The 26,093-nt window shown below is 39.9% G+C and overlaps 1 long non-coding RNA gene across 1 annotated transcript in view; it reads right to left on the bottom strand.

Annotated features, from left to right (window-relative positions):
- LOC109374642 (uncharacterized) overlaps positions 1-26,093 on the bottom strand; it is an 84,970-nt gene that overhangs the window by 15,233 nt on the left and 43,644 nt on the right. The window contains exons 3-5 of the long non-coding RNA XR_002122423.1: positions 4,887-4,989; positions 2,737-2,992; positions 2,200-2,252 (exon numbers count right to left, since the gene is read on the bottom strand). This is a non-coding gene — a long non-coding RNA (uncharacterized LOC109374642). The remainder of the gene's footprint in view (positions 1-2,199; positions 2,253-2,736; positions 2,993-4,886; positions 4,990-26,093) is intronic.

Genomic DNA, 26,093 nt, shown 5'->3' with positions numbered 1-26,093 from the left:
TGTCTGAGCCTGTAGCCAAAACCTCACAAAGGAAGTAGAGGAAGAGACAGAAAAATCAGCTACTGAGTTCAAATAATGGCAGGTGTGTATATATGTTTATTTTTAAGTAGAAGTGCCATGTTCTATAACCATACTGAACTCACAGGCTTAACGCCAAGGACAAAGGACCTTCTTTAATGACATTCAGGTATCCGGTGATGGCAGCAAGCACACCAGGGAAGTCTCAAACAAAAGGAAATAGATATGCAATATCTATACAAGCTGTCATGCCCGGCAGTAACAAACAACTGAAGACCCAATTGGCCAACTTGGGATGCTGACCGAAACTTGGCTCTGTCCTGAGGGCACTGTTGCCAGGATCTATAATTGTATTTCTACAACATGGAAATTAACACTTATCATGAGGATTGATTTTTTTTTCCTCTTCCCTGCTCCCCTCCTTTGAGAACAGCACCATTGTCACTCATTGTTGATTGCCTTCTTACCCTCTGCACCGTCTGTTCAGTTCACATTAAATTGAGACATCCAAGAAAAAAATCAGAAGCATTAATGCTCTGTTCCAGTTGTGGAACTCGTCATTTAAAAAGAGCAAGAACCACACACACGCACATATACACACGTGCATGCGTGGCCCTAAACACACCACACACATTCACATTGGCAATAGCCCAGCAACAGGAATAAGAGACTCCTGAGGTAGGCTGAAAATGATAAATGGAGCACAGTTGAGAAGTAAATTGCCAGAGGTATCAGAAGACACATTTTGGTGATGCCAACAGTGGCACATTAATTTCAATAGCTGACAACTAGAAAGTTAAAGGGAACCCACCCCTGTCATTCATGTGGGCTGCTGATTGATTGATGCCAACTTTCTCTCCTTCCCTGGCATCTCATCATCTCCTATCCCTTTCTGACAAGATCCCTAAATTTCCCTAAGCAAAGAAGTCAAGCCTAAGGCAAGAGCTTCTTATTAATTGTACTAAATGGAGTGGGGATCTATAAAGGTCATGGTTGCTTGCTAACAAGCTGTCACCCAAACCAAGTGCCTTTCAAACATGACTAATTATCAGATTGGTAGAGATGGCTTGAATCTCTGCAGAGTTAGTCTATGCAGCATGGGAGATGTCTCTGATAACATAAAGGATGTATATAAGGAGCTCACAGGACCATTGCTATAATTGTTGGATACATAGTCCTTCCCATAATTCATCTGAAACTAAATCGGGACCCATGTCACCACAGCGACAAGAGTGTGGTTTTAACAGCAGTGAAGACAGTTATTTTCTCAGTTCAGACACCAGCTGGAGAAATATACTAGAGGAAAAAAATTGCATGTGCTTTTCACACTTAAGTTAGACATGGATTCTTAGAATGTTTCAGACCACCAATCAGAGACAAAAGACATACAAGCAATGTAACATGCAAGTAAGTGACCGTGATTTGAGAAAGCAAATACAAAACTGGTAGGTTCATCATTCTTTGAAATAGTTGAAGGATGTTCTTATGGTCACTGCTGAATATATACTCAGATAATATAGAAAACATATGTACTTCTTCACTCAGAATGGGCTTAGAACATGCCACCATTTAATTATGTGATATTTAAATCTCCAGTGTCTCAATATCTCTAGTGATAATATGGTCCAGCAAGATCTGCTTTACTATCACCTAAAATATTAAATGATAAATGAAAAAAATATATGTGATTGGAGCTCTTTGGGAAAATTGATGATGCTTTCTAACAATAAATTCACAATTTTATAAACACATAACATTTTCGGGGGGCCAAATCGATGGTTTCATTTAAAATATTCTATCATTGCTTTTGGAAGTCTCAATGTAAATTACAGAATGTGTATTTAATATATGTGGTATATTTACAAAGCAATGATAATAAAGTGCACAAATAACTATAATAAATATTCTCATCTAATGGTCTTATTTAAACATTGTCCAGAAAGTTTCTTCTCTGTGTCATAGCAGGAAAAACCAAAGAATGAAAAATAAAGGCTACAAAAGTATAACTAGATTATCACTATTGAATCTTTCCAGCTTACTATATCAATTTCTCCAGGCTCTGCCAGACTGTTGGAAAAGTGAAAGTAAACAAGGGTTCTATGCAGAGCAAGAACCATCTAAATAATTTAAATAGTTGATAGTAAAGGAAAAGAAATTAAAAGATGTAAAAGAGACATTTACCTTCCCCTAGAGGAGTGCTGTGTATCTTCATTACGTGATGACCAGGCTTTGATCTATTTAACATCATAGACAAGGGCAGAAACAAGGAAAAGGAAGAATTCATGCCATTTAGGACCAAATCAAATCGTCTCTATTAAAGTAGCATGGGACAGAAGGCGGGGGAGACAGAGATACTTTATATCACTGTATTCACGTAGTTGATATTTATTTAGCACCTATTATGCTTCAACCACTGCAAAAGAATATAAAAATGAATCTGGATTCTTTCCCAAAACAGCTGTCAGTCTAGTGAGATAAATATATAAATATAGACGTAAAAGGAAATCAACGTGTAAATAGGAAAGGGAAGCTAATGATACAGTGCTCTAACTGCTGCTTTATGGATACAAACAGAGGTACTACGTCTCATTCACAGGGCAGCTGTCTCAGGCATCCTAAGACCCATTTTGGCAGCTTTTACGATGATGCGATGTAGCAAGACTGGAAATGGTCCAGAAAAGAGCAGCACTAATGATACAGGCAGAGAGACAGACTTACCAGGTGAGCTTAAGGAAGCTATATGTGCACTGCTTGCCTAAGTGAAGACAGGCTGTCAATATTTTGTGGTGTAAGTATCAAGGAATAACATAGGAAAGTTAAGTGGAATTAGAAACGGTAAAAAGCTGGGTATAAATCGGGGTAAAAATGTAACGACACGTGTAAACTGTAACATAGAAAAATTGCTTCTCTAGAAAGGGTAGAAGTCCATCTCTTGGGTCATTTGATCTAGGTCTTTTTGTCTGCTGGCTCGATTCTAGGAAATAAACACACAATTTATTTTCAGTACAGTTTCTCAGACATTGCTTTAGGATAGTGTATTTGCTACATATTAAGACAAGTGTGAAAGAGGACTAAGGTAGGGGACCTGCTATAGAGTAAACGTTTGTGTCTCCCCCAAAATCGTATGTTGAAACATAACACTCAATGTGATGGTGTTAGGAGGAAGGGCCTTTGGGAGGTGATTAGGTCATAGATGGGATCACCGCCCTTATAAAAGAGACCACAGGGAGATCCCTCTTCCTACCGCCATGTGAGATTACAGCCATGAGAAGATGCTGTCTCACCAGACCCATAATCTGGTAGTGCCTTGATCTTGGACTTGCAGCCTCCAGAACTATGAGGAAAGAATTTCTGTTGTTTACAAGCCATCAGTCTGTGGTGTATTGTAATAGTAGCCCGAACGGACTAAGACACAGCCTGTACTTAAGGAATTCACAGCCTGACGGAATTCTGTGTCCTTCCCATCACTCCCCATATGTTCCACCTCCTACTGGTGCTTCTCTGATGTCAGAAGAGTCCAGCTATCTCAGATTACTTGGTGTTCCTAGGACCCAATCAAGCATGCCTTATCCCACCGAACTACAAAAGTCCCTCTTTTCCCTCCCTTTTCACCTTCAGCACACACACACACACACACACACACACACACACACGTACACACACACACACACATTGGCACACTTAATTAAAGAAAATAATTCAGGCATTTAGTACAGTAGTATCTATATTTAAAGATATTTAATGTGATATTTTTCATCTTTACCATATATATTAAAGTTGACAAAACAGAAAAACCATCCTGATTGATCTCTACTCTGTGAGTGACTGGTAACTTCAAAAGTTAATTTTTTTGGTAGCATGTAAAAAAAAATTGTAAGAATAAAAAAGCTGTTTATAGAAGGGTAAAGAAGAATCCTACAATCACAGTGTAGTAAAGGTTATTTTTTGATAGCTTTCCTAAGATCAATCAGCAAATATTGGGAGGGGTGCGTGTGTGTGTGTGTGTGTGTGTGTGTTTGCATGTGTGTGTGTGTTTGCCTGTGAGTGTGTGCATGGGCCTAACTGAACGTGAAAGGTCTGTGAAGCTCTCTTCAGCAGCCCAGGTACCTTACGACCACAGGTAAAGTGAGTATAGCTAAAGGCAACGCAGCACCCTCTCAGACAACCTGCAGAACAACCACATGAACAGCTGAGCCAGGCTCCCAGGTCACACGGTGAGCACTGCAGGCACTCCTGCCATCTTTCTGGGCCAGGAGTCCCTGCTCCTCCCTCTGTACTTCGTCACTTCCTAGGACACGTTCAGGGCCAACCTCTCTGGGCTGTGGGGATTCACACCAATTTTCCACTTAAAACAACTGCCTGGGTTGTTACATTTGGTTTTCTTTTTAAGTCAGCAAAACATCTCTGACAAAGTTTTACACTTGTGAGATAACTACCAAAAAAACCCAAACTATCCAACTCTTGGAAAAGTTCTTTCCAAGATTTGTAATAAAGGATACATAAAACAGGAAATGCATGTCACACTCTTCCTTTGTGACGGGCAAAATGCTAAGGACTTTACATGCATTATTTCATTTAATCCTCATGAAATGATCTTATTTAACACCTAAAATAACATTACGAGGCATTTACTATTGGGATTCCCATTTTACAACTGAAGAAGTAGAGACTTAGAGATGTTAAATTAATTTTTCAAGGTTTGAAAGCTGAGTGGTGGCAGCTCTATTTGAAATTTCAGAGTCTAAATTTTTAACTACTCGACTGTAATATGGGAGAGAATAGGATGTTGAAGTTGAGGAATTCTATACCAACAAAAAGAAGCTCTCCAGAACAGTAGCAATAAAGATAGAAAGCAATTGAAAACTCACCATTTTTCTTACGATCTGTATGGCTAAGATCCTCCTCATCATCATTATAATATACGTGTCTATGAAAGTTGAGTTGGGTAGATATGACTGAGCCCTTTAATAGCTTTAGAACAGAGAAAAAAAATCAACTAAATATTTCTATATATGGTGACTGGCCATACTGCTACCTTTATGTGTTACTTTGGCTATTAGGGCTTGGGTTTTCATTTCTCTGTCACTCTAATGAGAGAAATGTATGCATTTGTACTGTTTGAAAACAACAGTCTAACCATCTACTCAGAGTTTGTGCTCAATGCTGTGTATTTTTGTCCAATACAGTGTTTTAAAGTTTGAGAATTTAAAGGTGTTCACAAGAGCCCTATTTTGACCGCAAGTCCCATTTCATCCACTGTATCATATGGCTCTGATTACTCATTTGACAACTGCCTGGCCCCTGTAGACAGTGGAGCTAGAAATGCTTGATCTACTCGTAATGTAAGATCAGCCTCAGATTATGCACTGATGTACTAGATCCTTTTCTGGCCAGAGGGCAGATATTTGCATAGCTTTGAGCAAGCCACCACATTTCTTCTGAAGTCATTTTAGCGCTAAGTTTTCCTTGTCAGTCAAGTGAGCAAAAGAATATATACCTCATAGTCTCTTTCAGTCCTACAATATCTGTTCATACTGGGAAAGTTTCTCTTTATAAAATAATACCAGTTTATGCTAAACGCTTTGCTTGATAGAATTGGAAAATCATCATTTTTCAACTTCTAAAGAAATAATAGATCTAGACAATGATTACTTAAAATCTATTAGGTGAATGCCTGATGGGTCCTGCCTGAGGACCATCTGAACTCACTGATCAATCTTAACATCCTCAAAGGAGAGACATTGTGTGCCTCATGTAGGAAGTACAGAGCACCATTATCAATCATGTGTACCAAAAGACCAGAGATTTTTAACTAGAGGTTTAGCCATTGCAAATAGCTGTGTACTTGTTCATAAACGCCACTTGAATGATTGTAACCAATTTAACAAAAGAGATGGGAGACAAAGCCAGTGGAGATGAGCTTGAAATAAAGAACATAATTTCAGAAATTAAAACGGGAGAAAAATTAGACTTAAAATTACATCCGTATGAAAACAAGATTCCATTTTTAATACTTAGGTTGCATGAAACTTTTTAATTAAATTGAAATACAGAGTTTTATTAGAATTACCTGCCACCCTAAAATGAGGGTAGTTAACTGGGAATCATTAAATAAAATAAAAGCATTACAGCATACCCTCTTTTCAATAAACTGCTAAACAACCTTTGTGACTTACTCACAAATCAAAGAAAGGCATATGAGCCACTTTCCTGCATTAGAAAGCAATCTAAGTCTACCCCGCTTCCCTGAGTCAGCCTGAGAAACTAAAAAGTTGGTCTGTTTCGTCTTATAAACTCAAACTTTATACAAGGAACCCTAAACTTCCACGATGACAGGGAAATTCAACAGAGACACAGAGAAAAATGGTCTGGAGATGGGAAAGCGGTTCAGGCCACTAATTCTCAAAAAGGAAGTAATTCTCAAAGAGACAGGAGATTCTTTACAGAGCTGCACAATCTACCACCAATCACCTTCTTCCTCCTTTTCCTGAAGCCCCTCCCACCACTGTTAACATCTTCCTTTAGATTTTGTTGTTGCTCTGTTCTATGTAACCTTTTTCTTTTATTTTTATTAATTCCATTGCCATTCCCTCGTACCCAATTGATTATGGCAACAGCAATTCAGAGTGGAAGAAATAAGGATTGTTTGATTTACTAAAGGGGCTCAAATCATAAAATACAATGGTTTATATAAGATTCTGGAAAGAAAGTCTGGATATTCTCAAAGGGATTTTCTCTTCCACAAAGACCACTGTTCCAGAATCCATTTTACATTTTTACATTTAGACTCAGTTTTCCATCCAGTCATTAAAACTTGACCTTCCACCTATTTGTAAAGCTGGGTTAATGATGATACCAACTATGAGAGTTGTTCTGAGGATTAATTAAGTTAATTCTTGAAAAATATGAAAAGTGCTTGGAACAACACATAGTAAGCACTTGTTAATTGTTAGCTATTTACTATTGGTGTGGTCATTACTATTTTTATAAAAAATATTCTAAATGAAACAATATGCCCATAGATACCTGTCTGATATTCACCTCAGAAGCATCTGAGTTTAGAAAGGCTCGACAACTTAATCAACAAGTCAGGTAACTTGTTCACATGTTTTATCCTTTTAGTCCTTCCTATACAGGCTGGTATAGCTGGTAATATGACCCTTGGGTTTCCTTGGTCCAAAAATAAACACATTTGTGGCACACAAGTCAAGTATAGGACTGCCACTGAAATCTGTGATAAGGTTAAAAAATATAATATGCATAGCACTTGAATTAAACTTAAGGTGTTGCCATTTACTAGACATGTGACTTGAACCATGTTACTTGGTATCTCTGAGCTTGTTTCCCACACCAAGGTTTGTGAGAGCGTGCGAAGATTGTCCTGAATCTTGGGTGATCATTAAATGAGATACCCGGCACTCCTCACAATGCCTGCAACGTGTTCAGGGCTTATCTCTGAGAAGCTCCCTTGAGTGCTGTGCAGTCAGACACATCTGGATTCCAAGTCTGGCTCTTTTTCTTTTCCTGTCTGTGCGATTCAGGCAAATGCCCATCTTCTCTGACTTGCTACATTCTCACTTGTAAAAGCAGCCTACGGTTGTTGTGAAACTATGAATAATGCTTGCAAGGTAGAAAGCTCTGGATACATGACAGCTACTGATAAGTGTGTTACTTCCTAAGTTTCTGAGGTTGGGCTGACGGGGAAAAAAACAAGACAGATTCCTCCCACCCCAACAAACAAGCTATTCTCTCATCTAATTTAGAAATCAAGAATGTTTTCTTAAAAAAGTAAGCCATTTCTTTACTATATCACAGGTGAAGGGGGAAAAAAATCTGTTTTGTGGGTGGGAAAAAAAGTCTGATGTTACCAGGGAGGAAACACCCCTTCCGTATTTGTCTTCACAAACAGCATCATCAACAAATTCTGACGCCCACCTGCAGCTGCTGCAAGTTGGGGACCAAAAGATAAGAGCAGCTCATTTTCTGCCCTGTTCTTGCTCCTAAGGGGTGCAGTGCTTTCTTCAAGTCTCCCCGGAGCCCTGGTCTCTAGAGAGGTTCACAGCAGAACATTTTACTTGCACACGTGACCTCTGGAAAAGCAAGCTTCAATACTTAAAGAGATAGAACACAGGAGAGAGACAGCAAATAAAGGTGCAATTCACCCTCAACTCTAGAAAGATACTAGGAAAGCCGAATTAGTCAAAACAGAAGATTGTGCTATCTGTTATCAGTCTTCCAACTTTCCTTATGTTTGGCTAATGGTACTCTAAAAAAAGAAAACAGATTTTTAAAAATTAAAAAGAAGAAGTCTTCCATGGCAATTTGATTATTAGGTCACTCCAAGAGAGGCAATTTAAGAAACCAACAAATGCCGCTGGGGGAACTAAAATAATAACAAGCAACACTAATATAGCACCTTTCTTCTTCAAAGCACTTTACAAACATGAAGTAATTAGGCCAATTAAAACCTGAAAAAGTAGCCTATTTAGACACAATCTTCTGTTCACATACAGTGCATCTGCTAAAATGACTCTCGCCTTGTTTTCAATGCACAAGATGCTCACAGGGAAAAGAGAGACCCACGATACCCATAAATAACTAGCGGAGCTTCATTTCAGAAGGATCTGGGTCTAGAAGTATTGGGTTGTCGGAAAAGTCATGATGCATTTTTGCAACAAAAAACAGAGAAAAAATACGTCATGATTTTTCCAACAACTCAGTATTTACGGCATGTAAAATCAGAAGTAAATTTTCCCTGAGGCTCCTCCCACAAAGCCTGCATGGGTCAACACTTTTGGTGAGTGCCAGCAGGTTCTAGGTGGATAAGACCCGTAGACAACAAAGATGAATAGTCCAGGGAATGAATAGGCAGAAGATCTTTACAGTAAATTAATTCTCAAAGAGGAATCCCAGAATAACTGAGCAAAGGGGCACAGTATGTTGAATTGGAAAGTGTTCTAAATTGGGAGTAAGGAGATTTAAGTCCTTGCTCCAGTTTAACCGCTCATTCACTATGTGACTTGGGAAAATCATTTAATCTGCTTATTGTTTTGGTCTGTAAATGTGAAATGAGCTGTTTGATTAAATCCATGGTTTTCAAAGTATGTTCTGAAGGTACCGTGGGTCCCCAAAGAGGGTCGGTAAAAGCTTGGGGCTTCTCTTCTGATTCAGGAAGAGTCAAAACATTTTAATTCATTTTAGATGTTGGGCTTTTATGAGATGTGAACAGTTCCATGGCTAATTGAGTAAGAAAATTGCTGGGATGATGTCTAAATTCTCTTGCAACTCTGAAACTGTGATTTTATGAATGTGTCCAAACCCCATAAACATATACAATATATTTCAATGAAACCTTTAATTACATTAGCTTAACCTGCAAGGATAGGAGGAAAAGTGAAAGATAAAAACAATTCAGGTCTATGATCCCTCTGTTCAGCTTCTCTGCTTGCTCCCTAGCTGACTCATTCTGATCATCTGAGCTTCAAACTTTATGTTTGGAGACGGACAGGCAACTCCATTATATTCTCCAGTCTTGTCGTTTTCAGAGAGCCTTCTATAAAGCTGTTAGTCTCATTTCTCTGATTTGTGAGTTTGTATACTCTATGATCTAGAGCCCTGGAGGAGAAGAAGAATAAATGGAAGGCTAACCACCTCCTCCTCCCCCCAACAAAGAATGTCCCATTTCTGCTGGAATCTAGGCTGTTTTTAGGAACCCTCCCTGACAGTATACTCCAGGAAACTGGTCTGTTAGTAGAATACCTCTTTTCTCCCGACAAACTATATTATTAATCTTAATTGTGAATGAAGAAACAACCTTGAAAGGGTAAATGCACAAAGTCCCAAAGCTTAGGAGGCAAAGGCAATAGTGAAAAATCAGGCTTTCCGAGTTCAACTCCCAGACTTTCTCCATCCCTAAACTGCTTTCCAATTTAATTAGCATAAACCAATGTGCAGTCCAAATAAAGAAAGATAAGTTTGCTTCCTGTATTTGCTGTCACTTGCTCATTCTCTTTAGGTTCTCATGGTTCGGGGACAGTGTGCCCAGTGGAAAGAGGGTGAGTTGGAAATCAGGGCACCTGCCTCAGAAATTAGCATGTCAAGCGACTTCACTAAAGTCACAGTCAAAAACCATGATGTTTCTAAATGGTTTTCTTATTTACAAGAGTGTGAATATTAATACCTACCCAACCACTTTATAGAACTATTATATGACTTTAACATACTACTTGTGGAAACACATCAAAATCACTTTAAACTGCTCTACCTACTCCTGGTGTTATTTAAGATGATTTTGTTTCCAGTGTTTTACATCTCCTGCAGCTTGACAACTGAGGCATAAGCCAAACTGAAGTGTTTCCCAGGAGCTCCGATTTCCCCAATGAAAATAAAGGATTCCTAATTCCAGATGGAAAGCATTTTGGCATTTCCTTAGAGAATATCAGTAGTGAATGAAATCAGAAATAGATGCTCCTAACTGAGTAAAAGTCTAGCAACTCATTTCTAGGCCTATCCACACTCTAATTAAAATAGCACAATTATCTGGGAGATTGTGAGGAAACCCCGCCAATATTATTGACTGTTTTTGCAAAGCCAACAATCACAGGAAGTACTCAGTGACAACCCTTACTGCCCAGATGAAAGGCTTTCAAAGCAAAGCAGGAAGTATGGCTGCAGGATATTAGAGAGGGCTCCAGGAATAACTAGGAAAAATGTGGTCTAACCATCAACCAAAGGCAAGAGTTTAAACTAGAGAACCCAAGCAAAAGTCAACCGCTGATTATAAGTAAACAGTTCCCTTTCTTTTCTGAGCCTAGGCTCAGGAGCAGAAAGGATCTTGAATGTGGTGTATGGCAGGGTATCCTATGCCTCAGAGTACATCTAGTGATCTTGAAAGACTAAGTCTCTTACTAGAAAACACGACACAAGATTCTGTCTCTAAGCTTACTGTCCCAGTTCTTACTAGCAATAATGTACATCTGCACCTCAGCAGATCACCCCTGGATGAGGATGCGAAGTTAATACCCCCGGCCCTAAAAGGCTTCTGGCTTTTTTCACATGGCATCCATTGTTTGGATTTTACCAACATCCAACTTCCTCATTCTCCAATTAGCTAGCTTTACTATCAAATACCAACTATACTTAGGTAAGTCAGTACTAGATTTATTTTTGCTTTTGCTTTTTATCAGTTTCATTATGATAAAATTGGCATATGACATCGTATGAGACCATATAAATAATGATTTGATGTGTGTACATATTGCAAAATGATTATCACAATAATTTTAGTTAACATCAATCATCTCCCATAGTTGCAAATTGTGTGTGTGTGTGATGAGAACTTTTAACATCTACTTTCTTAGCAACTTTTTTTTTTTAGTTTATTGGGATGACAATGGTTAGTAAAGTTACATAATAGGTTTCAGGTGTATAATTCTGTAATACATCGTCTATATAGCACATTGTGTGTTCACCACCCGGAGTCAGTTCTCCTTCCATCACTGTATATTTGATGTCTACCATACAGTATTTTTCTATATTCACTGTGCTGTGCATTACATCCCCAGAACTTATTCTGTATCTTATAAGTGGATGTTTTTACATTTTGACTACCTTTATCCATTTCTCTTACCCCTTCACTCCCCAAATAAAATATTTAGTTTTCCAAAAGAAAGTGCCCCGAATGTCCATTTGCTATGCACTGTATACATTAATATGGCTGAATCCCTGCATTTTCCTGTCCATTACTGTGGCTGCTCTACCTAATATTCCCTTTCTCAAAAACAACTATCTGCATCACAGCTCTTATATTCTATTAGGAAATTACCTGGCTAGTTCAAATGCCCCTCTCTACTTAATTTTAGCTTCATTCCTGCCCTAAACTAGATTGAAAATATAATGCTGCCATATTAAGGAAGGCACCTTTCCCAAGAATTGCAAATTTATACTAGCATATCTGAAATCTAATCTGTTCGCCCCTGAGACACACATATTAACTTCCTCAAAAATGTGGGGAAGGTGCCAGTCTTTCGGGGTTATTGTTGAGCAAAAAAATCTGAAAATTCACACTCACTCACACACACACACACACACACACATTTTGTAGCTGTTTTGAGAATAAACTCTGATTCCCATAGACAATCAAATCAACTAAGAGTTCCATAATATCTACTTTTATTACAATTTTATAATTTACTTAATCCTACCACCTTCAAGGAGGAATTCAACTTACATCTTTTCTTAAATACTATTTGACTTAAGGGTCAAGATTCTTTGACTTGGTTTCCAAAAACAGGATTCACTGTCTCTTGAACACCTTGAAATTAGATATATCACTGTGTGTGTGTATGTGTGCGTGTGTGTGCGCACACACACATGTACACACATGTACGTGTGTGTGTGTGTGTCTTATTCATGGGAAATTTCTAGGAGAAAGGTTACTGCCTATATTCTGAAAGTTTTCATGATGTCGTCATGATTTCCCAAAAGGTTACAAACCACTCATAAACCATCTAGGATTTAACCTGTGATCATTCATCTTTGTAGTCTACAACATAAGATGCGTTGTTTTCTGTCTCCACGTGTTAGCCTAACCCATAAACTTCTTTCTGAAGGTAAGAAAAACTAAAATGGAAAAAAAAAATGCCCTTCTCCATATACTGTTCAATAATGTCAATAATGTTTTAGAAGCCTGGTCAATAATATTTTAGAAGCCTGGAGTTCATGTTCCTCACTCCTTAGAGATCTCAGAGGTCAAAGTCATAACACTGCTCCCTTTGTCTTGACTTGCTATATATAATGTGAGGTTAGAGTCTGGGTCCAACGAGTCTGGCTCTTTTCAAACGGTGAAGCAGGGGAGCCAGATGTGTATGAGGCCCTCATAGGTGGACATACATTTCCAGTTTGGCCCTTCCTTCTGCTCTTTCTCCAATAGAGCTAGAGCTCTCAGTGAATAAATACTGTGCTCAGAGTCAGTGAGAGAATGCAACATTTCCAATGGTGAGAACTTTTTTATAAAAGGAGCTTTCCCATTATTTTGCTCCCTGTAAAAGCAGCCATTGGTAGGAAATACGGAACCTTCACTTAAAACAAGGTAACGAGGAATAGATGCAATACACAGGCAAGTATTAGCTGGAGGGTGGTTGTAGGGAAACAGAATTATGTGTGCAAGTGTGAATTCACCTCCCCATAGCATTAACAGAATCTCTTATGACTTTATTCAGGTCAAGATGGAGAACTGTGAGCTGATTAACAGGACCATTAAGTAGATGAGTAGATGGGTAACTTGCTGAACACTGCACCCAGAGAAAACTGATTAATTACTTTGGCACCCATCTCTATGAAGGGCTCCACACTTGAGTCATTGGGCTCTATATTTGACCTTGTCATATTAAGCAGAATGTGCACCTTGTAAATTTGTCCATGACAAAAAAAAAATGTGGTGCGGTAAATAACAAGGTGAATGCTAAAATTAATATTCTAAGAGATCTTGACAGCTAGAGGTGTGGGCCAAAAATCCACATCATGGACTGTCGCAACCATACACCAATACAGCATGAAAATTATAAGCTCTGAAGTGAAACAGGCATGGATTTAAACACCTGCTTTACCGCTTAATTCCCATGATGTGGGTCTAACTAAATTCCTTTCTAGGGCTTGGCTGTCCCATATGTTAAATGACAACATTTTATCTTATGGGGTCACTGAGAAAATTAAATTATGTAGCGTAAATTAAGGTCATAATATAGAGTCTAGAGTTAAATGACTGGAATGATTTTGTTGGAAGTAGTGTATTAATTTTAAACATTATCTTTACAAATGAAAATAGAAGGGTTACCAAATACGTACTAAACTCATAATAAGAGTTTAAACACCCAGTATATCCAGTGTTATGCTTGGTTCAGGAGTTACAAATTCGAACTAGACCTTTCTAAAGAGCTGAGAAGTTGTAATAAAGAAATGAAGAACGTACGGATGGAATTGCAATTCACTGCATGTTGCTCAGTGCATACTTCCTCGCCCCATACCCTACAACCTGCTTTTCCACTTGACTATATTTGAATCAGACAAGTCGTACTTTAAAATGTCCCCTCTGAGGGACCCTGACCTATAGAACCCCTGATGAACAAACAAACAGGCCTAAAAAACTCCAATTTCTATGCTCTGAATGTTACATCTGCCCCCAAGAATCCATGTGTTGAAATCCTAACCCCTAACGTCATGGGATTTAGAAGGCGGGGCCTTTGGGAGATGCTTAGGTCATGAGGAGGGGACCCTCATGAATGGTATTAGTGTGTTGTTGTTTTTTATAAAAAGAGATTCCACAGAGCTCCCTGGCCCTTCCACCATGTGAGGACACAGCCAGAAGTTAGCAGTCTGCAACCCAGAAGAGGGCCTTCACTAAAACGTGACCATGCTGGCACACTGATCTTAGACTTCCAGCTTCCAGTACTGTGAGAAATAGACTTCTGTTGTTAATAAGCCATCAGTCTGTGGTATTTAATCATAGCTGTCCGAACAGACTAAGAAACCAACCCATGGCACAGCCAGCTGGACCAAGCATAGATACCAGACCCACAATGCTTGCTATGTGCAGAGCTGAAGGCCCTTTCTTAAGAAAGTGAGCTGAGCCAGGAGATTCTCTCTCTCAGGAATTTGGACTAAGAAATAAGGAGAGATTGGTGCACCTGGCAATGGGAACTGGAATTGGAAGAAGGCACATGATGGGGTTGAGACTGGTGGGGAGACATGGGACCGGGGTAGGGGAGGTAGACCGTGTCTGTACTGAGATTTTGAAACACCAGACAAACAGCTAAGCAGACATACACAGGAAAAATCAGAAATGCCGTGAGGGTGAGAGAGAGTCAGAAATTGTAACTAATGCCAAGAGCTTCAAATTCCTGAGGACAATCGTAAAAAGCTACCTCTTCTTGAGTGCTTACTCGGTGTAGTTACTCCTCTAGCAACTTTACATGCACCGACTCATGTAATCATCACAAAGTTCTCCATGAGTTCATCACTATCATTTTTCTCATTCAACACCAGTGAACACTGAGACACAAGGAGCTAAAGTAATTCTGTGCTAGTTTCAAGGTTATTGCTTGTTGGAGCCAGGGTTTAAACCCAAGCCGTCTGGCTTCTGAGTCGACATTTTTCTCACACTCCACTGTTGTCCCGATCCTTTTGTGCCCTTAGAAAAAGCCCTCTCTCTTAAAGTGGTCTAAATGAGCCTTTCCTTCACTCAACAAGAAAGGAACTAACCCAGCACCTATGTACCTGATGGCGACTCAGCTTCAAAGAAAGGGTGTGGGCCTCCGAGGCTGCGGAGCTGCTTTTTCCTCCCAGGGAACGTCTTGCTTTGTGGACAGAGCAGGACTGAGTTTCTGAAGATCAGCCTTTGATCGTTTTGGAGGGGCATTTTGGAATAAAGAGCATTGAAATAGCAGTGAAGCAACTCTTCTTAAAACCTCCCAAGTGCTCCACAGGAACCCTCTTTGAATGTCTACATCATTTCCCCAAAGAGATCTGGGGGCAGCACAGCCTTCCCCTCCTCACAGCGCCACAAATGGAGAGAAAACGTGACCCGGTGCGGTCTGCCCCCAAGACTTCTGAAGGGGGGATGAATACATGTCGTTGAGCTCAGCAGCCACGGTATTGTAACTTGTGTGATTCTATGGCCTTTTTTTCCCTCTCAACTGTAAGGCTTTTAGAGAGGAAGGACTGTATGATTTTTACCTTTCTGTAAATCATAAGATGCTGTATGTGGAACACTGTTTAAGAAACGGCTTTCAATAAATAAGGGAACACATGAAAGAACCAAGTATGTCACAAATAGCATATTCACCTTCCCTAAACAAAAATATAAACTTTTTAATTTGGTTGGTTATTCTGTCCTATCAAAAATGTGTGTATGTGTGTGTGTGTGTGTGTGTGTGTGTGTGCATCCTATAATATGATGCGTATTTTTACAATTATCCAGCGAGATAGGTCACATTCAGATTCAGGCTCCAGAGCCTGATTTCCTTGTTTTTCATCTGAGCCTCCTAATTACAAGTGAATTAACATTTGTCTTCCTCAGTTTCCTAGATTAAGGGACTCTCTAAAAACTTAATAATTATCCTGCCCTGTAGGGTCACTGTGAGGATTAACTGAGACAGTAATAAGCCCCTAATAATGCTGCACATAGTGAGCTCTCAATAAATATTAGCCTGTTACAAATAGTCAATAGATAAGGAAATGAAAGTATAACCTGCTTCAGACATACACTGTAAAGTACATAAATATATGATATATCAGGAGACACTACAGAGGGCACCAGAAAGATGTCTACACATTTTAAGAAAGGAAAACTGCACTGAAATTGTAATACTCAACATATACAGATAGCAAAAGATGAATACAAGTCACGTTTGACTTCTGCAATGACAAGAGGTGCTCAAGGTGGTGACCATCAGCGTCCAGACACTCCTGATTACCGCGAACTACTGCTTGAGCAATGTTGACCAAAGCGTCTACTTGTCTACATTCTTTTGGCACCCCCAGTGTAACACAATAGTTATGAGTGAGATTCCAAGCTATTTTTCTGTTCAAATTCCAATATGACCTTGGATAGGTTTCTGTACCCCTCTGTGCCACAATTTCTTCAGCAGTAAAATGGAGATAATAATACTCCCTGTTCCAAAACATTGAAATTATGAAGTGACCTCCTATATGCAAAGCTCTTAGAAGGGTAAGTAGTCCACAGCAATTTCAATACAAGTGTTTGCTATCAATAATCATTATTATTAATACATATTGTAATGCTATCCAGATAAAATGTCCCTTTCCCAGGCAGTATGTCTTCTGTATTTGAAGACATCTCTGCAGCCAATACCACTTGTCTCTCTGATATACACTATTACACTCCCATCTGCCATGACAACTGTTGGTAAGATTGCTGCTAATCCAGAGTTCAGATTCAGTGGGAGTATCTCAGGGAGACTGTAATTCAACAGGAAGCTAAAAGAAGCGTGGCTATTTGCTTGGAGGTATTTTGCCCAAATGTTCTGATAACATTTTTTTTTCTTTAAACTTGCCCAGAGTAATTACAGCTCTTAACAATTGTTATAGCTCAGTAGCAAATGCTGGGTGACTCCTGCAAACATTTTTATCAAACTGACATTCTAACAAATGTCCCTTACTAAATGTCAAGTGAGATTTCTGGAGGGGAAAGAAAAATGTTTCTTTTCTTCTTGCACATCCCACGTTTATGTAGATCAAAAAGACATTGCATGGCTGCCCGTTGTTTCCACAATTCAGACATCTGCCATAGTCCATGGAGAATCCTTAATCAGCCGAGTCTGCGTTCTTAACACTGGGGAGAATTAATTATGAATGTGGCATCAGCACCACGGTCGATTGGGAAGCTGAACTGACTTACAGTGATGCTGTCATCCTGCATCTTTAATTAAGCAGAAAGGAGTTCAAGGGTTGAAGACAGAAGCAGAGCGAGACTGACGCCCGGCCCACCCTGCAAAGAGGTCTTATCCCTCTTTATCCGAGTTTCATGTTATTTGTGAAATACATATTCCAAATTATATGATCTCATAACGATACTGAAGCAAAGACAATGAAATCAACAGTAATTAAATGTAGTGAGTCTGTGAATAGAAGAAAACTGCCTTCATGAGAAGGTATTTGCATCCCTAGATTAGAGAAATAGTGAAAAAGTTGGAGGAAGGGGTCATACTTAGCTCTCCACCCTATTGCCATTGGCCTGCTGCTCCTGCACTAATCCAGTCTGATGTTACTCAGGTATCTGATTTCACTCATGGCCCTTGTTTTCAGAGGAGGCTTAACTCTTCCAAGCTCCATGGGCAAATCCTGATTGACCTAAAAACCAACTATGATAATCCGTGCTTTTCCCCAGTGATTGGATTAGGAAAGGCCTTGTGACCCAGTTGTTATCCATGGGACTTGAGAGATCTGCCAGGGCACTTCGACTAATGGTTCTCTCATTGCTCAGCACAGATGCATGTAGGAAAATAATTGTATGGGGAGGTGTTGCTTGGAATTTACTGCAGCCAACTCATGGCCGTGAAAGCTCACACTTTAGATCAAAAGTCAAAATGTAGAAAATGGCAGGGCAAAAAGAGAGAAAGACCCAAGTCTTTGATCAAGTCATCTGTCTCCTGCATCACCAAACCAAGAACTACCCCACCCCTGACTGTCTCATTCTGTAATATAATAATTTCTCTTTTTAAAAAAAATTTATTCAGTTTTTGGTTTATCACAGGTAAATTATCTTAAGCAATGTTCTACTCAATGTGAAAAAAAAAGTTTCATGCCATTTTTTTTTTCATTTATACTCACAACAACTTTCTCAGGTAGGTGTTTTTCCCCATTTTTACGAACAACAAAAAACAAACAAACAAACAAACAAAAAACCCTGAGGCTCCAAGAAAAGAAATGATTTATCAACAGTGAACCGTCGAGTAACCAGCAGAGCTGGAATGAACACCCATGGGTGAGTGATTATAAAGCTTGTGTTCTCTACACTGTGCAGCGCTGCCAGTTTCATCCCGGGAAATATAGTCATTTCTATTTAATTAAACTTAGCAGTTTTTAGATGCCAGAAAATATACTAATTGGTAGGGGTGCAAATATTATAAAAATAATAATAATCCCTGTCTGTTAACAATTAACCATACACTGTGATGGTACCTAACAGTAGTGACCAAAACTACTGTTAGGTATTCAGGTAGTAATGGAGGAGATGGAATTTAAAGAAAGAACATAGAGATTTTAGAGAGATTAGATAGGGTTCTGGGTGGTGAACACACACACACATACACACACACACACAAAGAAAGAAAAAAAATCTCACAGGTAATTAGCTATTACTGATGTATGAAACATGGACAATGTAAGATAGTTGGAAACTAAATTAGAGAGGAGATAAGTGTCCAGATCATGAAAGCTCAAGCTAAAGAATCTAAATACATTCTGCAGATCGCTGGTTTTTAAACTTTTCTTTATCGTTAACTTTTCCTTCAAACAAAGCAGTATCTAAAATATTAAAGCATATAATAGCAGAGTTTTCTGGTTGAACTCATGGAGCACATTTTTAAAGTCACTCTTTGAAGCTAATGAGGTGTCACCTAATGATATTAACCAGTTAAGTCACATAAAAATAATGATGTCTCGGAAACAGTATTCTGGGGACAGTTTATGGCTAGGTAGTTGGAGAAAGAGTCAGAGGCAGGCAGTTCAGTTAAGAAAAAGGAAAATGGATACTGGATAGCAAAATAGCTTCCGAAGATCTCCAATGCTCCATGCAGAAGATATCAAAAGCCCAAACAAAGGCAGTGACAGTGAATCAACGTGTATTTTGCTACCCAATTTCCATCCCCCATCCTTTATGGTAATCATATTTCAAAAAAGCGTTGGGGGACAGGGAGAGTGCCGCCTCCATTTATAACCAAATATGATCCATGCCAATGCCAGTTCCAGGTAGGATCTGATTAACTTAAGCCAATCAGAAAATCTCATCCTCCAGCCACAATGACTGGTTTGATAATACTCATATGATACAAACGGGGCCATGAAAAAAGTTGCATGCTGGCAGGTTTTTTGGAAGGAAGAAGACTTTCATCATTTTGTTCAGAGAGCTATGAGAAGTGATGTCTTCCCTGCAGGATGAAAACATGGGACCACATAGTCCTAGATACTGAAGCAAGCCGTCTTATAACTAAGAGGTGAGAAAAAAAAATTTTTTAAGTGTCATGGAAAGAAAAAGTATAGACAAAAAAAGCTGGGTTTTAATAATACCATTAAGCTAGCGCAACATACCTCATGCGAATCAGTGTAAATCCCAGAAAGACTGAGCCAGGCACCAAAACTGAGGAAGCAGAAGTTCTCAGGATGATGGAAAGGTTGGGGAAGAGGGCCCAAACCAAATGTGATCAGGTTCCCAGTTGCCACGTGGGCCTGGTTGTGGCCCACATTTGATTTTCTGGTAAGGGACTATTATAAACAAGCACAGAGATGAATCGCTATCCTGAGTTTTATTTTCCAATGGTCTCCAGGGCAGTAAAGGAGTGATTTGAGACTTACACTATTGCAAACCTTTTGGGTGCAGATGAGTTCCAGTTGGCAAGACCTCCATCGAATTTCAGTAACGAAAGTCTTATAGGGAAGGCCCATAAGGCATTTTACACATCAGACAGCTCTTGCTGAATGATGTTTTGATGAAATAATTACAAACGAATTAGAAAAAGTAAATTACCCTTGAAATAATAACAATATTTAGCATTTTCATTTTCAAAATGTTTAACAAATTACTAAGTATTTACATTCTAGTATTATAACGACAGGATTTCTACTCTAGTTTTATAAATGGGGGAGCTGAGCTATCAGGAGGGGGGGCGTGCTCCAGGGAAGAAGGTCCGTCTAGCAAGAATAGACAGTAGATTTCAAGCAGCTGTTCTCATGAATTGAGCCATCAGTGAGGTGAGCAAAGGAGAGACCGTCATTCAACTAAAGCCCAATTTCCTTCCATTCTCTGGCTTTTCAAGCCTTCAGAAAGCAATTACAGTTTTTAAAAAGCTTCTGAAATGAAAACACTAGTCTAAAACTGAGCATTGTTTGAAACTGTATCTTGATAGATTCATGGCTCCATAATTTGAGAAATGGGGGCCATTTTGGGGGTAATGGGCACCTTACAAAGCAAGAGTTAAGCTCCGGGTGGTTCCTTCAGGACAGGCATGGGAACCACGCAATGAAGACAGCACTATGCAGGATGCAGTCCGGACACACTGGTGCCTGCCTCTTAATCACCCTGACTTCTTTTTCTACTTCTTGTCCTTTGGTGCCTGGCATAGACGATAGCTTTTCATGCCTCATGTCCCCTGGTGACTTCTCGGGCTGCTTCCATGAGTGGGCATCCTGAACGCAAACTGGGAACTGAAGCTATTACCTGCCTACTGTTTTCTGGAGTTGACGCTGTCCACACCTAGAATTCATTCTCCCAACTCAGTCCTGCACTAAAACATCCCCACACATATTGTCCCCAAAGTAGCCTTCTATTTTAGGGCCTTGGCAGCAAACTGACAGTGACACGTTCATGTCTCCTTAGGCTGTGTATGCAGCCCACACTGTATTTGCAAAGACACTGTAGCTAGGCAATAGTTCTATTCCTCTGAAAATAAGCAGGTGTGCTTCATTATGTCCCTAACCTCTCCCTGCTATATAGTTCAGTTATCCATTGTTACATAACAAACCGCACTGAAACATGGTGGCTTGAAACAACAATCATCCCCCCACGGTTATCTGAGTCAGGAATTCTGGCAGAGCTCCTCCAGCAAGCTCTTTGCTTCACATTATATTGACTATAGTTACTCGCATGACTAGAGTCAGCCGGGAGCTCTGCGGGGGCTGGGGTATTCAGTGATGACCTGTCATCCTCCTAGGTCACGCACGGTCACTATTGGATAGTCCAGCCCAAGAGACAAATAGAAGCTCCCCGTCTTCTTTAAGTTGACACTGAGTTTGAAAGTCCAGAACATCAATTCTACTGCGTTTGCTTGGTCAAAGGAAACTAACTATAGCTTAAGAATGAACTCGGTCTATTGTGTGCCAGTTCCCAGATAACTATAGCACTTGCCCTCAGGCAATGGCTGTATTTCAGAAATTCAAAGGAGATCATGGTGACATCTTGAGCTACTGACCAAATGCACAAGGAAATCACAGATATAAAAGACTCTGTGGGTAAACAGGAGCTGTGTAACCCTCCTTCCTGCATGTGGACTTGTAGTCATTTATGCCAGACAAAAACAGGGATCAATTTGTTTTTTATGTTTCTTTGGAGAAAAGGACTTACTCATAAATAGCTAGAAAGAATATGATTATAACAGGGATGTATTACCCTAATTTAAAAATGCATTGTTTTCAAACGCTTTGAGTACGCCTATATTTGTATATAAATTACTTACTCATGAGAGTAGGTCATTAAGGGCATTTACTAACCAGTTGTTCTCACCACGCTTTCTTTCCCTCACTACTACAGAAACGATGTGTGGAACTCACAGGAGAAATACATTCCCAAAGGTAGATTCATGCATAATACTTTTTTAAAGGTTAATGAATTGTTGTGGCATTTCAGACAAATTTGAATTATTCAATAAACTTAAAACCAAAATCATACTATTTTCCCAAGATTAAAATATTTATTTGTATCTACTTACATATCATCATCTATATGATTACTTATTCATATTATTGTATAGCTATTCTGAATTTTCACATGCCTACTACATAAACACATTATCCTCTTCATCCATTCACCGTTCAACAACATTTATTGGGCATCTTCTATGTGAGGCCCTGAGTACTAGGGTTCAAAAAAAAGACCAAGATAGAATCTTGCATTCACTTACAGCCTCCAACATAATGTACAATGGGAAAAGTGGTAATAGTCTCATAATTTTGGACACTTCCTGAGGTATAGTTAATTTTGAAAGAGACAGAGAGAGAGAAGAGGGAAGGAAGAACGGAAGGAAGGGTGGGGGAGAGGGAGAGAGGGATGAACAGGGCTAGTTCTAAACCTGACTGGTCTACCAACAAAGATATAATGTCATGGCCAGCTGTATTGAGAGATCTCAGGACAATTTCACCCCCAGTCATCATGTTCCATTTTAAAAGCTAAACTGGTAATCCAATTATTACATAATTATATGATGGCAAGGTTCTAAGATTGGGTATTTTATGTCTCCATCTACCTGCAGAAAGTAAGGTTCCTGATAGTGTGTGTGTGTGTGTGTGTGTGTGTGTGCGTGCACATGCGGGCATGTGTGTGTGTGTGAGCAAGCACATATGCACAAGAACACACACACACACACACACACACGCCCAGTTGAAACATAGGATTTTACTACCTACCTACATCTTCTCTTGAGAATTGATGGACCAAATTCTGTTAATATTAAGTCACATAAACACACACTGATAATCAAATAACTCATTGTTTAGTGGTACTACCTTATGTTAATTGAAGAGAATTCCCCTTTAATGAAAAGAGATATTTGCAGTTTGGGGCTAAGTCTTTAAGGCCCGCCTTTGTTTCTGTGGTGGGCCATGATCTCTGATTCAGTCCAAAATGTAATTACAGAGACATCAAGTGGTTGGGTCCAGGACTATGAAATCTAGAAAAACAATGTAAAAAATGGACTCATTGCCCCCAGAGGGGCCATTGGCTAAAAGGGTAGTAACCAGCGGGAAAAGCTAAGCTGAGAAGTTGAGGTGGGAAAACAGCTGTGAGGAGGGTTCCCTGAGTCCTCCCCTGGAAATCGCCACAGTTTGAACTTCTGTAATTCTTCAAATGAACCGCTACTCATCACACAGAGCAGATGAGAGACTTGCACACCGATTACTGGAAGGTGGGCAGACCGGGCGAGTGGGGGAAGAGGGAGGCGAGACACGTGGAGGCGCAGCCTGCACCTGTGGTGGCTGAGACACTGGGCCTCAGAGAGCGGATCGGACATGTTCCCGCTGCTCGCTCCCTGCGCCCCACGTCCCACCAGGAGAGCCACAACAGCGCGACAGTTTACAGTCTGAGACAGAAGCCTCAGGCCGGGTGAGTGGGAGAAAAGAGAGGAGATGTGTGTGCAGAGGCGTGGACTACACCTGGGGCTGTGGAGCCGTGGGATCCCAGGAGACAGAGCGGAGAGTGGTGCAGCGCCTGGGCGGGCTCTGTCCCTGCACCCACCCTGTCCCACCAGGAGTGCAACAGGAGCTCCGCAGGGCACACAAACTCTGAGGCAGCAGCTTCAAACCAGACAAGTGGGGGAAGGGGGAAGCGAGAGGCGTGGAGATGCAGCCTGCACTCGCAGCTGCGGAGAGGTGGGACCCCAGGAGGCAGAGCGCAGAGCGTTGCAGCACCAGGGTGGGCTCAGTCCCTGCACCCCTGCGGTTCCTCACAGAGCGCAGCAGGGGCTGGGCTGGAGAGTCTGAGGCAAACGCCTCAGCACAAAACAACGGTGGGCCTTTTTTTTTTTCTTTTTTCTTGGACTGAAAGCAAAAAACTGCATAGATAAGAACCGCCCCCCCGAAACTTTGGCCCCCGCCATGCCAGTTTTAAGCTGACCCCTGAATGGAGGAGTAGGCTCAGATTACAGAGGCGCTCCTACCCCCAGGGGGTTGAGAAACCCCTCATGAGAAGAGGCTGCAGAGTGTGAGCCTACCTACCCCGCCCCCACCTCTCCTGCACGGCTTGGGAGGCAGGGCAACTTCAGCTGCTGAGTCACTCGCAGGCCCCCCTTCTTGCCCTGCATCTGAAATCTCACACCCCCCAACAGCCTACAGCAGAAAGAGTGCCAGAAGACGCAGATTGAGACTTCTGGCTGCGCAGCACTCAGCGTGCCTCAGGGCAGGTGAGAGCAGAAATGTCGTTGACTTTGTAAAAACTACCAGTCACACCTCATAACCCCACTCATCTACAGTAGACCTGCATCACCAGGGTCACTCTAGGCGCCAGGTGACCAGCTCTGCCCCCACAAGATGCAGGGGAGTTTTTGAATAGCAGAGGACAACCTGGGGAGAGCTCAGTGGACTTTAGCCAAGACTGGCACTGGTTGTTTTTTGTGTGTTGTTTTTTTTTTTACCTGTTTTTTGTTGTTGTTGTGATTTTTTGGGGTGTTTTGGGGGGGTTTTTCGTTTGCTTGTTTTGGACATATATATCCACATATATACACCTATATATATATATGCCTATATTAAAAACTAAAAATAATAATGAAATAGAAAAAAAAAAAAGCAACCAAAACAACCTTCCAAAGCTAACTCAAGAAGAAACAGAAAATCTAAATAGACTAATTACTACCAAGGAAATTGAATCAGTAATCAACAATCTCCCAACAAAAAAAAGCCCTGGACTAGATGGCTTCACAAGTGAATTTTACCAAACATTCAAAAAAGAATTATCACCTATTATTCTCAAACTATTCCAAAATATCCAGAAGGAGGGACGGCTCCCAAACTCTTTCTATGAAGCCATTATCACCCTGATTCCAAAACCAGACAAAGACAGTACAAAAAAGGAAAACTACATGCCAGTATCCCTGATGAATGTAGATGCAAAAATTCTCAACAAAATATTAGCAAACAGAATTCAGCAATATATTAAGAAGAACATACACCATGATCAAGTTGCTTTCATCCCTACTATGCAAGGTTGGTTCAATATCCACAAATCAATTAATGTGATACACCACATCAACAAAATGCAAAAAAGAAGTCATATGGTCATATTAATAGATGCAGGAAAAGCATTTGACAAAATACAGCAGCCATTTATGATAAAAACTCTTAGCAAAGTGGGAATAGGGGGATCATATCTCAACATAATAAAGGCCATATATGATAAACCCACAGCTAACACCATACTCAATGTGGAAAAGCTAAAACCGTTCCCCTTAAGATCAGGAACAAGACAAGGGTGTCCACTTTCTCCACGTTTATTCAACATAGTTCTAGAAGCTCTAGCTACAGCAATCAGACAAGAAAAAGAAATAAAAGACATCCAAATCTGTAAGGAGGAAGTAAAATTGTCATTATATACAGATGACATGATATTGTATATAGAGAACCCCAACGACTCCATCAAAAAACTATTGGAACAGATAGACGAATTCAGTAAGGTAGCAGGATACAAAATTAATATTCATAAATCAGTTGCATTTGTATACACCAACAATAAACTATAGAAAGGAGAAATTTAAAACAACAGTCCCATTTACAATTGCTTCAAGAACTATAAAATACTCAGGAATAAATTTAACTAAAGAAGTAAAAGACCTATAATCAGAAAATATGACACTGAAGAAATAAAAGAAGTTTAAAATAAATGGACACACCTACCATGCTCACAGATAGAAATAATTAATATAGTTAAAATGTCCATACTGCCTAAAGCAATATATATAGATTCAATGCAATTCCTATCAAACTACCAATGGCATTTTCCACAGAAATAGAAAATATGTTCCTAAATTTATATGGAACCATAAAAGATCCATGGCAATCCTGAGAAATAAGAACAAAGG

Source organism: Hipposideros armiger, unplaced genomic scaffold (genome assembly GCF_001890085.2).
Source record: "Hipposideros armiger isolate ML-2016 unplaced genomic scaffold, ASM189008v1 scaffold_851, whole genome shotgun sequence".
NCBI classification, from domain to species: domain Eukaryota; kingdom Metazoa; phylum Chordata; class Mammalia; order Chiroptera; family Hipposideridae; genus Hipposideros; species Hipposideros armiger.
The sequence above is the reverse complement of the archived record's forward strand: the minus strand, read 5'-3'. Positions and strand labels throughout refer to the sequence as shown.